This window comes from Dipodomys merriami, unplaced genomic scaffold (assembly GCF_024711535.1).
Source record: "Dipodomys merriami isolate MVZ:Mamm:240054 unplaced genomic scaffold, mDipMer1.0.p SCAF_139, whole genome shotgun sequence".
Classification (NCBI taxonomy): Eukaryota; Metazoa; Chordata; class Mammalia; order Rodentia; family Heteromyidae; genus Dipodomys; species Dipodomys merriami.
The window spans coordinates 1,285,007-1,303,925 of NW_027202704.1; the positions used below are offsets into that span (position 1 = coordinate 1,285,007).

At 40.9% G+C, this 18,919-nt stretch overlaps 1 pseudogene; it reads right to left on the bottom strand.

Annotated features, from left to right (window-relative positions):
- Positions 1–10,441: 10,441 nt before the first annotated feature.
- On the bottom strand, positions 10,442–16,179 carry LOC138825640 (tubulin beta-2 chain-like; annotated as a pseudogene).
- Positions 16,180–18,919: the final 2,740 nt, after the last annotated feature.

Here is an 18,919-nt window from a genome sequence, read left to right on the forward strand (position 1 = left end):
TTCTTTGGGCTTGCCTTACTTCACTTAATATAATTTTTTCCAAGTCTTTCCATTTCCTAACACATGGGACAATGTCATTCTTTCTGATGGAGAAATAGAATTCCAAGGCTAGTCTTCTACCGAGTTCTAACAACACTTCCAGTTTTTCTGAGTAGTTTATTGGAGATAAGAGTCTTATAGACTTTTTTTTTCTGGGCTGGCTTCAAACTGCAATCCTCAGATTTCAGCCCCCTGAGTAGCTATGATTACAGGCATGAACTAACAGGCTCCTGGTATATATATATATATATATATATATATATATATATATATATATATATATATATATATATATATATATATATATCTTTAAAAACTTACAATTAAAACCCACAAAGATTAAAAGGTGCACAATGCAGCATACTCAATTTTTATTTTTTCCCACTGGATCTTTGGTGAACTGAGTGAAAGATTTGCCGCAAAATTAGTTTATGAAGACAGAATTCCTTCTGCAAAGACCCTTGACATGGTCAGATAATAAGTCAGACCCTCATAGAAGGGAGTAGGAATTGTCTCGGAAAACCAGGCAACAAGATCTGAATTAGGAAGTAGTGTGCTGCCTTCCTCAGCTTACTCAGCTTTATTATCTGAAGAAGGAAGGATTGAGTGGGAAGAGGTCAAGTTCTAGGGGCAGTTTTGGGGTTTATTTTGCTCTCTCTCCAAATCCTCTAGTATCGGACTGCTGAGTAATAGCCTCTTCCTTTGAAAACTCCCCACGTTATCTCACTCTATCATGAGAGGAGATCTCACTTCTGTGGAGAGGAGCTTGCTTTTGCATCCTTCAGACACATAGTCTGCAGACATCAAAAGACCAATGCTACAAATGGAACCCAAGCTACTCAGTTTTATAAATGATGTAAGGGCCATTTTATGACAATGAATCTGCAAACTGACCATCATCAATCCAATAGTTGAAATAGCAGCCCTAGACAGTGGATGATGTAAGATGTTATTTGATCTGCATTCTCACTTCCCTTCCTTTCCATTTTGGATATTTGCCACAATTTGGATCTTAGCATCAAAAAGTTTAAGAAAGTGAGACATGACCCCAGAGAAATAAGCAAAAAAAAAATATACAGAAAGATTGTTTTGTGTAATGTCCTCTTAGGCAAATAAAGTTTTTTTTAAATAAAATGAGTAAGAAAGAAAAAGGTTAAGTGAAATTGCTTTAAATAAGTATTTTTTCTGATTCTCCCATATTCCATTAAGAAAAATTCTCGTGACAAAAATAGATTCACTCAAAGCAGCAATAACGCAGGTTTTGCAGAAGCACAATGTTTCTGTTTCCTATAATATCAGCTGAACCTTCTGTGGGAGCCAGGAGAAGAACATGGCAGTGTGATGCTGGTAGAAAAAGTAGTAGTGAGGATCTGATGAAAACATGCATCGAAACTCACCTAAAAGTGCAGGAGATGTGGTTTCTGCTTAACTATCTGTATCTATCATTTTTCTTTTTCTAATCCCAGTTCTACAAGCCTCAGCCACTGTCAAGATCAGATGTACAAAGTCACCACAGAAGACAATGGTGTGTGTGTGTGTGTTTGTGTGTGTGTGTGTGTGTGTGTGTGCGTGTGTGTGTGTAAAAAGTGAGGCTTAAAGTCATGCAACATATCCTAAACTATGGTTTAACAATAAGCAGTGTCCACACATTGATATGAGGTTTTGAAAGTCTAGAGCAGAATTATATCCACTGATTAAGGTTTATAATTTCAAGTCAAGTAATAAGGCAGTGCCTTCTAGTACTACATCACAAAACTCCAACTAAAGAACCCAGAATAATAATGGGATTATAGCATTTCAAACCACAGGCATGTTATTCTGGGGAATAATAGAGATGAGGAAGACTGAGGTCCCAGGCTAGTCTAGGCAAAGTGTTAACAAAAAGACCTTATCTCAAGAAATACTTCTGGCTAGGTGGTTCATGCCTGCAATCCCAGCTCTGAGGGAGGTGTATGGACTCAATGCCCCAAAATTACTTTAAATACTGAAAACAAGAAGGGGGCTGGTGGTTTGGTAGAGTGCATGCCTAGCATGTATAAGGCTTTGAGTCCAATCAAACAACAATACTATAAAAAAAGCAAACAAATGTAAGATGTGCTCATTAGATGGATTCAAATACCTATGCAAGAAGCCATAAAAGTACGGCTTCTTTCCACTCTATAAGAAATATTTAGAATTTGGTGAAGTTATGAGAAGTGTGCAGCACAAGTACTATGCAGCTGTACATTATCTATACAGCACTCTTAATCACCATGCCTGAGCACTTGCTGGATTTCACTTAGACTTAAAATCAGTTATTGGCCTCTGGTAAGCAGACATTTATGTCAGACCCATAGAAAGAGCAGATAAGTTAATTGAGTCAATTGAGTTAAATGATAGACATCTGGAAACAACCTGCTTAAACTGTATACAAAGGAAAACCACCAACACTAGAACTTAATATTTGGTTATTCCCAGTGCAAATTGAGATGTTTGCAGTTGTAGAGCTTTCCTGGCCTTTGCATGCTGGCTTTTCAGATACTAGTCAATGTGTATGCATAGAAAGCTCCATTGCTGTGTGCTCTGCCACAACACTAAGACCATTAGTGTTGTAGGATGATAGGGAAACTCCTCACAGAACACAACATAGCCATTGTTATCTTGCACGAATAAGAAAGCTGTCAAGCTGGGCACCAGTGGCCCATGACTGTGAACCTAGCTACTCAGGAGGCAGAGATCTAAGTATGGCAGTTAAAAACCAGCCTGGACAGGAAAGCCCTTGAGATACTTATCTCCAATAAACCACCAGAAAACTAGCAGTGGCACTATGGCTCAAGCGATAGAGAACTAGCCTTGAGCCGAAGAGCTAAGAGACAGTTCCTAGGCCTAGAGTTCAAGACCAATGACCAACAAAACAACAAAAAAAGAAAGAAAGGAACAAAGAATAAAGAAAGAAAGAGAAAGAGAGAGGAAAGAAAGAAAAGAGAGAGAGAGAAAGAGAAAGAAAGAAAGAAAGAAAGAAAGAAAGAAAGAAAGAAAGAAAGAAAGAAAGAAAGAAAGAAAGAAAGAAAGGAAGGAAGGAAGGAAGGAAGAAAGAAAGGAAGGAAGGAAGGAAGGAAGGAAGGAAGGAAGGAAGGAAGGAAGGAAGGAAGGAAGGAAGGAAGGGAAAATTGAAAAACAGAAAGACACCTGTCAAGATGAGAGCTATGGCAAAGCTTCAGCCTCTGCAGATAAAGATATCCTGACCTGGGAGATGGCTCAAGGACAGAGGAATTGCTCTTAGTAAGAGAAAAATTTTCCACTGAGCACATACCACTAGAATGCAGCAGATGCCCAGCACTTGCCTACTGCCCCAAGTCCGTGTGGCCAGAGTCATTAGCAGCCTAGCTGCCAAGTCCCCTCTGCTTCCCACCTCCTGGGAACATTGTGGACCAGCTCAGAAGGAGGTTTCAGAAGAGCATAAAGAGCCATGCAGCAAAGCAGTGGTGCAAAAGCACAAAGCACATGTCTCTCACCTCTGGGTTTACAGTTATTCTCAGATGATTTGTGGATAACAAGACTTGGGGGAAGCTTCCTGAAATTACTCTGTATCCATAGGCACTCTTTGTCTGCCTCACACTGAAAGGCAACAACTTGTCTAAAGGCTGGTCTCCTCTATCGCCAATAAATTCCTTTTCCCAGTCATCACTCCTGTAACAGACATATGTATGTTGGCTGATAGCACATCCTTGAATAGAGATGTACCTGCCAAGGTTTTGAAATCACAGTGGTCTGTGAAGTCCTATCACCAGTTGTCTTCCACTATCATCTCAGAATTAGACCCAAAGCGGGTCGCAATTCTAGGACTAATCAACAAAACACTGTCCATATGAGAACCTTGTCAAAGTCTACCTAAAGATACCTTTTAGTTTAATTCTATGTCTGACAGAATAACCACCCCCTACTTTTTTGGTCTAGGATATGTACAGCTCTAAACTGGGAGACTTTTAGAGAATGAGATTAGAGAGAATGGGTCTTCTGGACAGGATCTGCTATAGGTATGACAAGGTGGAAGGAAAAAGGAAACAGCGTAAGGAAATATGATTAACAAGGCCGAAGTGGTCAAAAGAAATCTCTCCAATGCAAGAAGGTCCTTCTGACAAACCTGTTCTTGTTGGGCCACGGCCTGGTATGGTGGTGCCACTTTAGACTCTGGTCCCATTAGAGCAACATACATGTCAGGGCTTCTTCCTTCCATGGCCTAGGATGACTACGAGAAGTTCATTCCCTGTTCCTATCTCTGCTTTCTAAAAGGGTACATACATCAAGCGGCTCTCTTCTTTCCCGCTACAAACATTCTACCAGTGTTCCCTCATGACACAACTCTTCAGTGCCAATCTGGGTGTTTTTCCATGAGTCCTAATATTTTGTCTTCTGAGCCTAACATTTGTTTTTTGTTTTTGTTTTTTGTTGATATTTTACTTTTTTACATTTTATTTTTATTTTATGTTTTTTCTTGCTGAAAAAATTAATTTTATTTAATGTGCAAATACTATACAGAGTTGTTACAATTACATAGGCAAGATAGTGAGTACATTTCTTATCAAGCATTGTAGCCTCCTCCTTTGTTTACCCTTCCCATCCTCCCTGCCCCCGACCCAATCCCCCTCCCGCAAGTTGTAAAGTTCGTTTTTGACATGACAAATTGTACTTCCTCATTGTTACAATAGGTCAACCTGTATCCTTATTTGAATGACTTCTTTTTCCCCTTCCCCTCCACAAATTATACCGACATCAAATATAGTGAAAGCAGGGGTTATACTGTGGGGGAGGGACATACAAAGCAACAAAGAAATAATCTTATAATTGGGTAAGAAACAAATGCATGAAAGAAAAAAAAACATATAAAATACATATCTTAGGGTTCATTTTCCAAACATCTCCTTATCTGACCTTTTCTGCTTGACGCATATATATATATATACTAGATATTGCAAATAAGGGAAATCATGGGACCTATGTTTCTTTGGCCTTGGCTTACTTCACTTAATATAATTTTTTTGAGTCTTTCCATTTCCTAACAGATGAGGTAATGTCATTCTTTCTGATGGAGGCATAGAATTCCATTGTGTATATATACCACATTTTCTTGATCCATTCATCTACTGAGGGGCATCTGGGTTGGTTCTAGATCTTAGCTATGGTAAATAATGCTGAAATAAACATAGTTATGCTGGTAGCTATAGTGTGGTCTTGTTTGTAAACATTTGGGTAAATGCCCAAAAGTGGGATTGCTGGGTCATAGGGGAGTTCTATGTGGTGTCTTTTGAGGAACCTCCATACTACTTTCCAAAGTGGTTGAACAACTTTACACTCCCACAAACAATGAAGTAAGGTTCCCTTCTGTCCACATCCCCTCTAGCAACTATTGTTATTAGAGTTCTTGATTTTTGCCATTCTAACTGGTGTGAGTTGGTATCTAAATGTTGTTTTGATTTGCATTTCTTTTTATGGCTAGGGAGGTTGAGCATTTCTTCCTGTGTCTATTGGCCATCCTTCTTTCTTCTTCAAAGAAGTTTCTCTTTAAATCTTTAGTCCACTTATTTATTGGGCAGTTGTTTCTTTGAGGATTTGTTGTTGGGGGATTTAATTTGTTGAGTTCGAAGTATATTTTAGATATGAGACCCTTGTCCGTTGTATGACTAGTGAAGATCTTCTCCCAATCCGTGGGCTTTCTATTGATCTTGCTAGCTATGTCCTTTGTCATGCAGAAGCTCTGCAACTTTATGCAATCCCATTTTTCCAACATTTCTTTGATTTGTTGTGTTTCTGGGTCTCTATTAAGAAAATTTCGGGCAGCGCCAAGGAGACCTAGGGTTTCTCTTATTCCATCCTGTAATGTTTTCAGTGTCTGCTTTGACTCCGAGGTCTTTGATCCATTTGGAATTGATTCTGTTACATGGTGATATATAAGTATCTAGCTTTAGTTTTCTACAAGTAGTTAACCAGTTTTGCCAGCACCATTTACTGAAGAGGCTGTCTTTCTTTCATTCTATTTTTTTATCTCCCTTATCGAAGATTAGATGGCTATAGGTCTGTAGGTTCATTTCTGGGATTTCAATTCAATTCCATTGGTCCTGAGGTCTGTTCTTGTGCCAGTAACTAGCTGTTTTGATTACTATGGCTTTATAGTAGAGTTTGAAATTTGGTATTGATATTCCTCCAGCAGTGTTCTTTCCGTTGAGGAGCGTTTTTCCTATTCGGGGTCTTTTATTGTTTCAGATGAATTTTTGGATTGCCTCTTCTATTTCCTTGAAGAATGAGGTTGGAATGTTGATAAGTATCACATTGAATTTGTAGATATCCTTGGGAAGTATTGCCATTTTCACGATGTTAATCTTTCCAATCCAGGAGCATGGGAGTTTTTCCCATTTTCTAAGTACCGTTTTTATTTCATTTTTCGTTTTTGAAGTTTTCATCATAGAGGTCCTTCACTTCTTTGGTTAAGTTAATTCCTAGGTATTTTATTTTTTGTGGGGCTACTACAAATGGAGTTGCTTTCCTAATTTCAGCCCCACTTTTCTAACATTTGTTACCTTTTCCTCCTTTTGGTGCTGGGGACTGAACAGAGAGTCTTGTGCATGCCAGGGATGTACTCTACCATTGAGTTGCATCTTCACCCAGAGCTTTGCTTATCATACTAGTCAAGGACTCTATTAAGTATTTGATACAATTACCAAGGTACATGAAAATAAGGGAGATGCTGCACTTAGCATTTGGACAAAATAATCACCCTGTCTATAGGAGTCACCTCAATGTTGGCTTGTGTGGCAATGAGTGCAGACCTCTGGCTAGGAGGAAACAAAAGCCATGCCTGAGAAATATATGGTGATCTACTGATATAATTATCAAGAAGAGTTTTCTGAGGGGTGAGGCAAGAGTTATTAATTGTGAAACAAGAACTACTTCGTCAAGAGTGTAAAGTAATAATCCAAAGCCACCAGAAAAGGCTCATAAATGAGTATTTAAGAGAAAACAAAAAAATATTCTTAGTCATTTGTTGTTGGGGGATTTAATTTTTTGAGTTCCAAGTATATTTTAGATATGAGACCCTTGTCCGTTGTATGGCTAGTAAAGATCTTCTCCCAATCTGTGGGCTTTCTATTGATCTTGGTAGCTATGCCGTTTGCCATGCAGAAGCTCTGCAACTTTATGCAATCCCATTTGTCCAATCTTTCTTTGATTTGTTGTGTTTCCTGGTCTCTATTCAGAAAATTTCGGCCTGAGCCAAGGAGACCTAGGGTTTCTCCTATTCCATCCTGTAATGTTTTCAGAGTGTCTGCTTTGACTTCGAGGTCTTTGATCCATTTGGAGTTGATTCTGGTGCAGGGTGATATATAAGGATATAGCTTTAGTTTTCTACATGTAGTTAAAAAATTTTGCCAGCACCATTTACTGAAGAGGCTGTCTTTCTTCCATTCTATTGTATCAAATCCTCAAAGAAACAACTGCCCAATAAATAAGTGGGCTAAAGACTTAAAGAAAAACTTCTCTGAAGTAGAAAGAAGGATGGCCAATAGACACATCCCTAGCCATAAAAGAAATGCAAATCAAAGCAACATTGAGATACCACCTCACAACAGTTAGAATGGCAAAAATCAAGAACTCTAACAACAACAGATGCTGGAGGGGATGTGGACAGAAGGGAACCTTACTTCATTGTTGGTGGGAATGTAAACTTGTTCAACCACTTTGGAAAGAAGTATGGAGGTTCCTCAAAAGACTTCACATAGACCTCCCCTATGACCCAGCAATCCCACTTTTGGGCATTTACCCAAATGTTTACAAACAAGATCACACTAAAGCTTCCAGCACAACTATGATTATTTCAGCATTATTTACCATAGCTAAGATATGGAACCAACCCAGATGCCCTTCAGTAGATGAATGGATCAAGAAAATGTGGTATATATACACAATGGAATTCTATGCCTCCATCAAAAAGAATGACATTGCCCCCTTTGTTAGGAAATGGAATAACTTGGAAAAAAATATATTAAGTGAAGTAAGCCAGGCACAAAGAAACACAGGTCCCATGGTTTCCCTTATTTGTAATATCTAGTATATGTATGAGTCAAGTGGAAAAAGTAAGATAATGTTATGTTAGGAAAATGAATCCTTAGATAGGTATCTTAATGTTTTTTTTTCTTTCATGCATGTGTTTCTAATGCATTTATAAGATTATTTCTTTGTTGCTTTGTATGTCCCTCCCCCACAGTATAACCCCCGCTTTCAATATATTTGATGTCAGTATAACTTGTGGAGGAGATGGGGAAAAACAAGTCGTTTAAGGATTCAGATGGACCTGTTGCAACAATGAAAAGTACAAATTGTCATGTCAAAAACGAGCTTTACAATGTCGGTGGGGGGGAGATGGGGAAGGATTGGGTGGGCGGGGAGGGGGGAGGCTGGGAAGGGAGGTGAAGGGTAAACAAAGGAGGAGGCTGCAATGCTTGGTAAGAAATGTATTCATTATCTTGCCCATGTAATTGTAACCCCTCTGTACAGTATGTTCACAAATAAAATAAAATTTAAAAAATATTCTTAGTCAAATACTGGTAGATACGCTAGGTGGGACCTCCATCACAGCTTGGCCTCAATCCTTAACCCACTGAGGAGTGAGAGTGCTTTGGCCAGACCTGCCTTCAGTTCTGACCCAGCAGCCTTATTGGGTTTGGGGATCATCCAACCTGATCAGTTCCAGTACTAGAGACCCAGGAATGTCAATTTGCTGGCCAACACCTACTCCCTAGGACTCCCACATTAGAAGCTAATTGCACTTTGATATACCTTGGGGCAAGGACAGAAAACATCTTGCTTCTAGTCACAGATCACCCCCTGGGGAAGTTTACTTTCTAATGAGTGAGATCAGCTTGGCTTAAAGATCTATACCTCACTCATCTCCACCCTACTCCAACCTCAGGCCTGGTAGAGGAAAGCTTAGGGAAATTACTATTTCCCAACTTTACTAGCAGCAAGGAACTTGCACCTCACCCAGTTGTATCTTTTCCTTAGAGCTTTCTAAAAGTTGCTAAATTCCCATAGGTCCTGTTTCTGAATAAAAAGGGGCTTACAGGTTATTGGTGGCCATGGAGGAATGCCTGGCACAGACAACCTACCTGAAGCCTCACTGCAAGAAGAGTGAAAGATTCTGGCAAAAAGAACCCTTGACTGATGTGGCCTCCTGTGAAAACAGAAGTGTTCGACCTCTTCCTGGCCATTGTAGGTTCTAAGCAATTGAGATTTCCATCTTACTCATGTAAAGTAACCATACCCAACAGGCTAGCTCCATGCATCCCTTTTGTCCTTACAACTCCCCCTGGGCCTCAGATAGCTTTGAATGCTGGAAAAGTGAGTATGAGAATGGGTCATTGGGCCATGTCTCCCCTTCTCTCCTTCACTTGGAAGGAATCAAGCAGTTCTTGATACACTATGGGGCTGGTCAGCTTTTCACTCCCTCAAAGAGCTAGACTCACTTCTGTCCTTAATGTTGCCAGATGCCTTGAGAAACTACCCTGGCAACCAAGATCTTGCACTCATCCTGTGAGTTCTGCTTCACTGTAAACTGAACTGTAAGCACAGGGATCGGGGTTCCTGCTACAGTTTCTGGAGAATGTGTCTGCAATCCCTCTGATGGGGCATGAGACAAGAACCTATCATTCTGTGAAGGAGAAGTAGATCTGTAATGGCCAGTATTCATAACTGCCTTTTGTGGTTCCATTCCCAAAGAGGAATGTGTAATGGGTGGCAGGTATAGCCAGTCCTGTGTCAGAATAAAGGAGGAAGAGGCCCTGCTACCTCAGTGCCCAGACAAGCCTTGAATGTCAATCCTGTCAGTACTCCAAACATCAAATTGGTACTAGGAAAATTGTAACATCTAGTTTTAGTTTTCTTTCTCTTCAAACTGCATTTTTGCTACTGGCATGCTATTGAGAGATTGCTAACTTTAAAACTGGGCCAGGGAAAATAAAAAATATTGGCATTTGCCATACTCCTCTTCAAAATAGCGGGAATACCATGAATTTGAAACTCCTCTTGAGCACCAGTCCTACATTGCTAAGATTAAATCCTGCTGGCCACCTTTATATTTCAAATACGTTGAAAGAATAAAAGGGATTCTTAAGAAGAATAAGGGCTAAGAGTATAAAATGTATACTTCTTTATTTATATAAATAAGGCTTTCATACAATTATATTTAAAAGAAATCTGTATTTTTACATTCACCACCAGTGAGTTTCTGACAGGAAAGGCTGTGCATAATGATACACAGCAAGGATCCCACTCCAGGACAACAGGAGCTCAGGAAAGCACCATTAATTTGAGAAGTAGGCAGGCTCTGACACTCCTGTTGCACTGCTAGCAATGGGAAGTCTTAAACTAGTTCCTACACCAAGTCTTCTTCAAATTCCCCCTGTTCATCAGCAGTGTCATCTTGGCACTGCTGGTACTTGGACACCAGGTCATTGATATTGCTCTCAGCTTCAGTGAACTCCATCTCATCTATGCCCTCACCTATGTACCAGTGCAAGAATGCATTGCACTGGAACATGGCACTGAACTGCTCTGAGATGCACTTGAAGGGATCCTAGATGGCTATGTTGTTGCAGATGAAGGTGGCCGACATCGTGAGTCTATGTGGGGGTGGGGTGGGGGGGAAGGGAAGGGGGGATGTCACACACAGCCGTCTTCACATTGTTGGGGATCCAGTCTCCAACGTAGCTGCTGTTCTTGTTCTGCATGTTGAGCATCTGTTCATTCACCTCTTCATGGACATGCAGCCTTGGAAGATGGCAGCCGCTGTCAGGTAGCAGCCATGGCGGAGATCACAGGTGACCATCAAGTTCTTAGGGTCAAATATCTGCTGGGTGAAGCTCGCGCACTGAGAGAGCATGGTACTGCTGACTGGCACGGCTGGCCAGGGGCACAAAGCCAGGCATAAAGAAGTGCAGGCGGGAAAGAGCACCATATTCAAGGCCAGCTTGTGCAGGTCTGCATTCAGCTGGCCAGGGAAGCACAGGCAGATGGTAACCCCGCTGTTGGTGCCTGACACCAAGTGGTTCAGGTCGCCATAGTTGGGCGTGGGCAGCTTCAAGTTACAGAAGCAGATGTTGTACAGGGCCTTGTTGTCGATACAAAAAGTTTTATCTGCATTTTCCACCAGCTGGTGGACAGAGAAGATCGCGTTGTAGGGTTCCAGCACTGTGTTTGACACCTTTGGGGAGGGCATGACACTGAAGGTGTTCATGGTGTGGTTTGGGTACCCCTGTTGAATATTGTTGAGAATCAGGGTGCCCATGCTTGACCCGGTGCCACCTCCCAAAGAGTGGGCCAGCTAGAAACCCTGTAGACAGTCACACCTTTCTGACTTCCGCCTCACCACATCCAGTACCGGCTCCACCAGCTCAGCTTCCTCTGTGTAGTAGCCCTTGGTCCAGTTATTGGTTGCCCCGCTCTGGCCTATCAGACACAAGCCATGATGGGACACACACTCCAAGAATATTTACTGTGCCATTTGCATTGTGAAGACAATAGGACTCTTCTGAGCCAACCTTTGCTTTTAATTTAGATAACTTTGGTGAAATAAAGGAAATGTTTTCATTGTATCTGGGACCCTACAAATCACCCAGGTTCTAAAGAAATAAAGACAATGTGGAGGAAGATACATTTTAACCCAAATCAACTACTTGTAGAAATGAAGAACAGAGCCTGCCTCAATACTGGAAATGTAATTAGTTTCACAGGAGGGACAGGAGCACATTGTGATCATAGGAAAGCTAAGCTGCAAGCACTTGTCTGCACCTTGCTCACACATAGCTATGCTTTGATTTCTGGTGTCCTGAAGTAGTTCTCTGTTATTGCCGGGCCTTTGAAATGACCAGCAGTGCTGAAACCTTGTTGGAGGCTTTCCCTGATTGCTGATCTTTCCCTTCAGAGGCTTCTTTGTCATGGAGGGCTTGCAGAGTTGCACTGATCTGAGCTGTCTGAGTGGCCAGGGGCATGACTCCAGTGGACTGGAATAGGTGGGTTAGGTGAGGACAATATCTAGGTGTATAAAGGCTCAGCCCAGCACTGGAGTGCCTGGATGTTAGGACCCATAGACCATGATGACATACCAAATATGAAGTTGTCTGGCCTGAAGCTCTGGCCAAATGGTCCTGATCTCACTGAGTCTAAGGTTCCCGGCTCTAGGTCCACCATGATGGCCCGAGGAACATATTTTTTGCCTGTGGAGACAAGAGTTGACTTAGGCCTATAATTGACAAGAAACTTAGGGGCAGAGCTTATGATTCTGAGTGACTCTCAGCATTCATTACAGAAATTACAGCATTTGAGACATGGAAACAGAAAAGATTGGTTCAGCCATTGAGGGATTTTTTGAAGAGGAGATTAGCAGTGGTTCTCTCACTTCAGCCCTCCCTTCTTTTCAGGCCTCCTGGTCACTTCCGCCTTTTGCACACCATCCCATCCCTGCCAATCCTCCAGGGCTAGTCAGTCTTTACTGATGCAGTCAATATAAGCTAGCTTATGTGGATTCAGAACAGGCAGAAGAAAGTAGAAATGCATTTGGAAGGTGGATGGAAAATGCCTCTCAACTGTGACTACCCTTTTTGCCCCTTGGCCAATGAGACAGTCATGAGACAATCAAATTGCTTCAGCTTTCTTGTCATCAAGAGGTGATTCAAACTTATGCATTCTCTTTCTTGACACTGTCTCTCAAATTACAGAGGAACAATATGGTAATCTTGCTTCACAAAAAAAAATGGAAAAGACAACATTGAAGGAAAAGCTCATTGCTTCATGATGAGTGTTGGGCTGTTAAGAGCCAGTTGTCATTGTTGGAGTTTTTTAAAGTTACTCACCCATAAATCCTTACAGGTGTCTTCCTTGCCAAGGTAATTCAAGTCATTGATTGATATTACCCTTTAAAACTTCCATGGAGATGTTGAATATTTTTGTGATTACCATCTTGTTGTGAGATGAAATCCATTTCTGACTTAGTAATGAATGGACTTGAGAATTCTGATAATTCTCTTAGAACTTCAATTCTGAAGGAAGCTAAATAAATCTTGATAGGATAAGAACAAATATATGTGAACTAATCCTTCCTCTTCATCCCTTTTCCTTCCCCAGTACTGTTAATTGGGCCACTGGCTCTTCTTCTCCAGTTCCAAATGCCTCAGGCCTTAACCCATTCTTTCTCCACCTCCTCGCATTTTTCTCGTCTCCATTCCTGCCAGTTTTCATCTTCAGGTTCACCTTTAATTCACCTGCTATTGTCTCTGCACATTCCAACACTGTAGATTCCACCAAATGTGGCTTGTCAAGGGAAATAATTATACACTATTTTCTTCTCATATACTTGTACTGTACTCTATAGTAAATCCACTGGCTACATAGCATGTACCTGTTATTAAGTATGATGTCATGTAGAGACACTTGAATGTGTGTGGCAGATTATTTGTAGGTTCTATACAAATACTATTTTATATAAAGAACTTGAGTGTGTGAAGATGTTGTTATTGGTGGGGGTCCTCGAGCCCATTCCATGAGGATACTGAGGGGTGATTGAATTTTAAGTAATGGTGCTGTTTTCATACTTCTTTAAATGAACTTATGAACTTATTAAAAGACTATTTTTTCAGCCCTTTGTTTATGGATCAAATCTATAATCCTAGCTAATCAGGAGGCTGAGATCTGAGGATCATGCTTCAGTGTTGGCTCAGAAGGGAAGGAATGTACTTGGAACTCTTATTTCCAATTAACCACACACACGCACACACACACACACACAAACACACACACACACACACACACGCACGCACCACAACACAACACAAAGCTAGAAGAGAAGCTCTATCAATTGAGCCACTAGTAGACTTCCATGTGAACAGTGACCTGATTGAGCCTCACAGGTGTCTGCTGGACCAGACATCCATTAAAAGGGCTAAAGGATGCAGATATCTCATACAAGCTGTGTGACATCTCTGATTGGGTCTGGGATGGATATGGCCACAGACTGTCCTATGACCTTGAGAGTCATATAGCTCTCTCCTACAGACAATTAAACCCTGTACAAAGCATCCCAGTAAGTACCTTCCCTTAGGACCCCTCCTGTCTAGCAAGACATTTGATATTCTCTTCTTCAATAAATCATTGCTGTTTTATTCTTCCCTCTGCATCCATGAACTCATTCTTTGAGATCATAGAGACAAAAGATGTGATTCAGTTATTAGGTTTTCAGTATCAACATGATGGCCTGCTTCAAAACAGAACTTTTTTCTGCTTCCTGGGCACCAAAGCTGGTGGATCCTGAATGCTTTTATCTTGAGCCCTTTTTGTGTTGCCACCAAACCTGTGCTAGAGTATCATCAGTGCCCAAGGGACACACCGGGAATGCGTTTGTTCCAATCATACATGGTATACCTAGGTGTTGAGTCTGCAAACATGATGGGTACTCACAGATGTGTGACTTAGTGATGTCAGCCACTCAGCACAAGGTTTCCCTGGACCAGAGTCTCATCTCCATGCATTGAGTGGATGATAGGTGAAACCTTTGTTTCTCATACACAGATTATATCCTGATTGTTCCTAGCAAATGAATTCCATAGACCACAGGGGAAACAAGCTGAATCCTTCTTTTAGTCATTTCTTCCCTAACACTGACACATCTGCTCCTTGAAGACACCATGGCCACATACCTCTCAGTAGAGGCTTTCCAAGACCCTACTCCATCATGTCACCCACCCACTTCAGATCTTTTAGCAGCCACTTTCCTCTAATAAACACTTCCCTCACGTCCAGCCTCCCCTATGAAAGTCTTCACTGTTGGGTTTTTATCCTAATGTAGGGGTCACATGCTTAACTATCAAGGTCATGGTTATTTGATATCTTTGGGGTCTACACACAGGACTGCTCAGGGCCATATTGATCCAATGTCTATGGCTCTGTTCACAAGACTGCTCAGTGCCATGGTGATGGGATGTATAGTGTCTGCATATGGGACTGCTCAGTACTATAGTGAATGATGCAGAATATCCATAGAAGGGCACCATTTTCCCATTGAGATTTTCAGCTTTCATTACTTGTGTATAGCTGGTATTCCACACAGCACTCTAAAATCTATGGGAATTTAGGAGAGAGCCTCTTTATCATGAGTTAGCAGAGAATGGAATAAAATAGAATATTCAGCTGTAGTGATGGTGGCTCTAGCTGGTATTTCTTGATACTCAGCAGACTAAGATCTGAGGATCTAAGTTCAAGGCCAGTCCAGGCAAGAAAATTCAGTGAGATTCTTATCCCTAATTAACCACCAAAAATCCCGAAGTAGAACTATGACTGAAGTGGTAGAGCACTAATCTTCAGCAAAAAAAAAATCCAAATCAATGTTTATGCATTAATTTAAGCCTTACGACCAACACACACACACACACACACACACACACACACACACACACACACACACACACACACACACACACACACACACACACACACACACAACCATTTGTCCAGCACTGGTGGCTCACACACCTGTAATCCTAGCTATTTAGGACGCTGAGGTCTGAACTTCAGAGTTTCAATCCAGCCTAGGCAGAAAAGTTTGAGACTTATCTCCAATTAACCACCAGAAAACCAGAAGTGGTCCTGTGGCTCAAAGTGCAAAAGCACTAGCCTTGAGGGACAGTGTCTAGGTCCTGAGTTCAAGCCTTTCGACTGACAAGAAAAATAAAATGTAACACCTGGATCAGGTCCTTTGTCTCCTTTGTTTGAGGAAAGAGTCTACAGACAAAAAGGAAGAGGTAAGACAGCATAACTTTATTGAAGGAAAAGACCATCAGAACCCTTGCTAGACAGGAAAGGCCCATGGGAGGGAAGGCACTAGTTGGTGTGGGTTATGTAGGTATTAATGAGGTGTCTTTAGGAATGAACTATATGTCTCTCAAGACCATTGGACAGTCTGCAGGTCATATCACTCCCCAGGCCTAGTCAGAAGCTCCACAAAGCCAACCCAAGATCTTTATGCATTCTTTAGTCCTTCTGAGTAAGTTATAATTTTGGTACCTACCTCTGGGGTATAGTCACCTCATCACAGTGTTCATTGTTCCAGGGGCGATGGGCCATGATATGATGTCAAGGAGCCTGCACACAGGACTGCTCAAGGCCAAAGTAAAAGAGAACTTCTATGGGAGAGAGACTTTGCCTCCATTGCACAGACATGCTCTTTTTATGCTCTGATAACTCTGGGCGGTTTTTCCATGTTTTCTCATTTTTTTCTCCAATGCTTTAGATGGAAACCAGGACATCATGCATGTAAGGCACGCACTTTCCCATTGCACTTATATTTCTTTCCTTGGATTTGTTTTTAAATGAGCAGTAGATTTCATCTTTGTGTATAGGAAAATAGTTATCAAATATCTCCATTTTAAAGGTTTCAGCTAATGAAGTAGCACAGTATTTTTTATAATCTAAAATAGAGATATTCTGCCTTGGATATGTCCAGAGGCCTCAGACATAAAAAGGCTTGGGATAACTGCTGTGCAATTGGAAAGGCCAGGCTGAAGCCTTTTCCTTTTGCCCCAGCTTGCTGTTGCACCAGTGCTCCTTTCACCAGAAATGCTCATTTTCTCCATTTCTGCTCTTTGACACTTAGCTAGAGGAGTCAGCTCCAGCCCTCTGAGAACTCTCTATGGGGGTGCAGAGTGGGGATTCCAGTATGGGAGAGGGCTTCTCTTCCCCCTCCATCTTTTGTGCTGGTCTTGGGCTTGATCTCAGGGACTGGCTCAGTCAGTTTTTCTGTTTGTTTATTTTTTCTTGTTTGTTTGATTTTTAGTCAAGAGCAGACCTTAGGCAACAGTTTCACTTCCAGATATTTGGGCTCCTAATTAGTGATGAGCCTCATGAACTTCCCTACACAGGCTGGCTTTGAACCTCATTCCTCAGATGTTTGCCTCATGAATAACGTGGATTATAAGCATGAGTCACAATCACCTGGCAGAGAGAGGGGTCTTCTTTCAGACATACCGACTACACAGTGACAAAGATCAAGAGGGGTAGCCTCTTTGTTTCAGCTGACCCCATCTTTTTCCATCACATCCAGCGTCAGTCCTGTACCAGCTATGGAGAAGAGCTTGGTGCTTCTTCAGGCCTGATCTGAATTAATTCATTGATCATACTAATAATAAATAAAATATTTCATGAGTATGTTTGTCTTCTCACCAACAGGAACGGATCTAGAAATCAAGAATCATTTATACCTTAGCTTTCCAACTCCAGAATGTAGAAAATTACTCACGTTGCATATGCCTTTCTTTACTAAGTGAATTAGATCAGAGCAGCCTTCACATGTGCTTCTCACCCAGTGGAGATGATAAGAAGGTAGCAAGATGTTGGGCAGTCTTGTATAGAAATTGGGCAAGGACCATAAAAACAAACACATTTTGACTTTGAAAGGCTGGAACAAAATCTACAAAGCAACGGTCCCCATAAACAGGCAGGAGTAGCAATACTAATATCAGATAAAATAGACTTCAAATTAAAATTAGTTAGAAGAGATAAAGAAGGTCGCTACATACTAATGAAGGGATCTCTCCTTCAGGAGGATAGTAAAATTGTAAATAGTTATTCGCCAAACAACGGAACACCCAAATTTATCCGAGAAACACTCCTTTCTCTCAAATCTCATATAGATCTAAAAACATTAATTGTTGGGGACTTTAACACACCACTATCGCCACTAGATAGATCAACTCAGCAAAAACTCAACATAGAAACCGCAGACCTAAACAGCTGCATAGATCAACTAGATTTAACAGACATCTACTGAATATTTCACCTAGCAGCATCAGAATACATGTTTTTCTCAGCAGCACATGGAACATTTTCCAAAATAGACCACATTTTAGGTCACAAAGCAAATTTGTCCAAATTCAGAAACATTGAAGTTATACCTTGCATTCTCTGAGACCACAAGGGAATAAAATTAGAACTCAACACCAAAAGCCACCGAAGAAAGTCCTGTAACATATGGAGGCTGAACAACACACTGTTGAACCACCAGTGGGTCATGGAAGAGATTAGAAACAAAATTCAATTGTTCATGATATTCAAAAAAAATGAGCACACAAACTACCAGCTTCTCTGGGACACAGCAAAGACAGTACTCAGAGGCAAGTTTATAGATCTGAGTTCCTACATCAACAAATTGGAGAGAGCTGAAACCAACAATTTAATGAGACAGCTGAGCTTCCTTGAAAAAGAGCAGCAAGATAAACCCAATCCAGTAGATGGAAAGAAATAAAGAAAGTTAAATCAGAAATAAATGAATTAGAATCCAAAAAATCATAGAAATAATCAACAAAACAAAGAGTTGGTTCTTTGAAAAACTTAACAAAATTGAGAGACCCTTAGCAAATCTTATCAGAAAAAGAAGAGAACACACCTAAATAAATAAACTCAGAGATGAGAATGGTAACATCACCACCGAAACGACCAAGATTCAGAATATTATAAGGGAATATTTCTCAAAACTTTATGCTTATAAGTTTGAGAACTTGCCAAAAATGGACCTTTTCCTAGCAAATATCGATATGCAGAGACTAAACCAAGATGAGTTAAACCATCTTAACAGGCCCATATCAAGAATTGAAATAGTAATAGCAATCAGAGACCTCCTTTCTGCTGTTTTACAGCGGAATTCTACAAGGCCTTCAAAGCAGAAATCACACGAGTACTCATTCAACACTTCAATGAAATTAAAGAGAAAGTTCACTACCGAATTCATTCTATGAAGCTATAATAACCATCTTCCCAAATCCAGGCAGGGACTCATCAAAGAAAGAACTATAGACCCATATCTTTGATG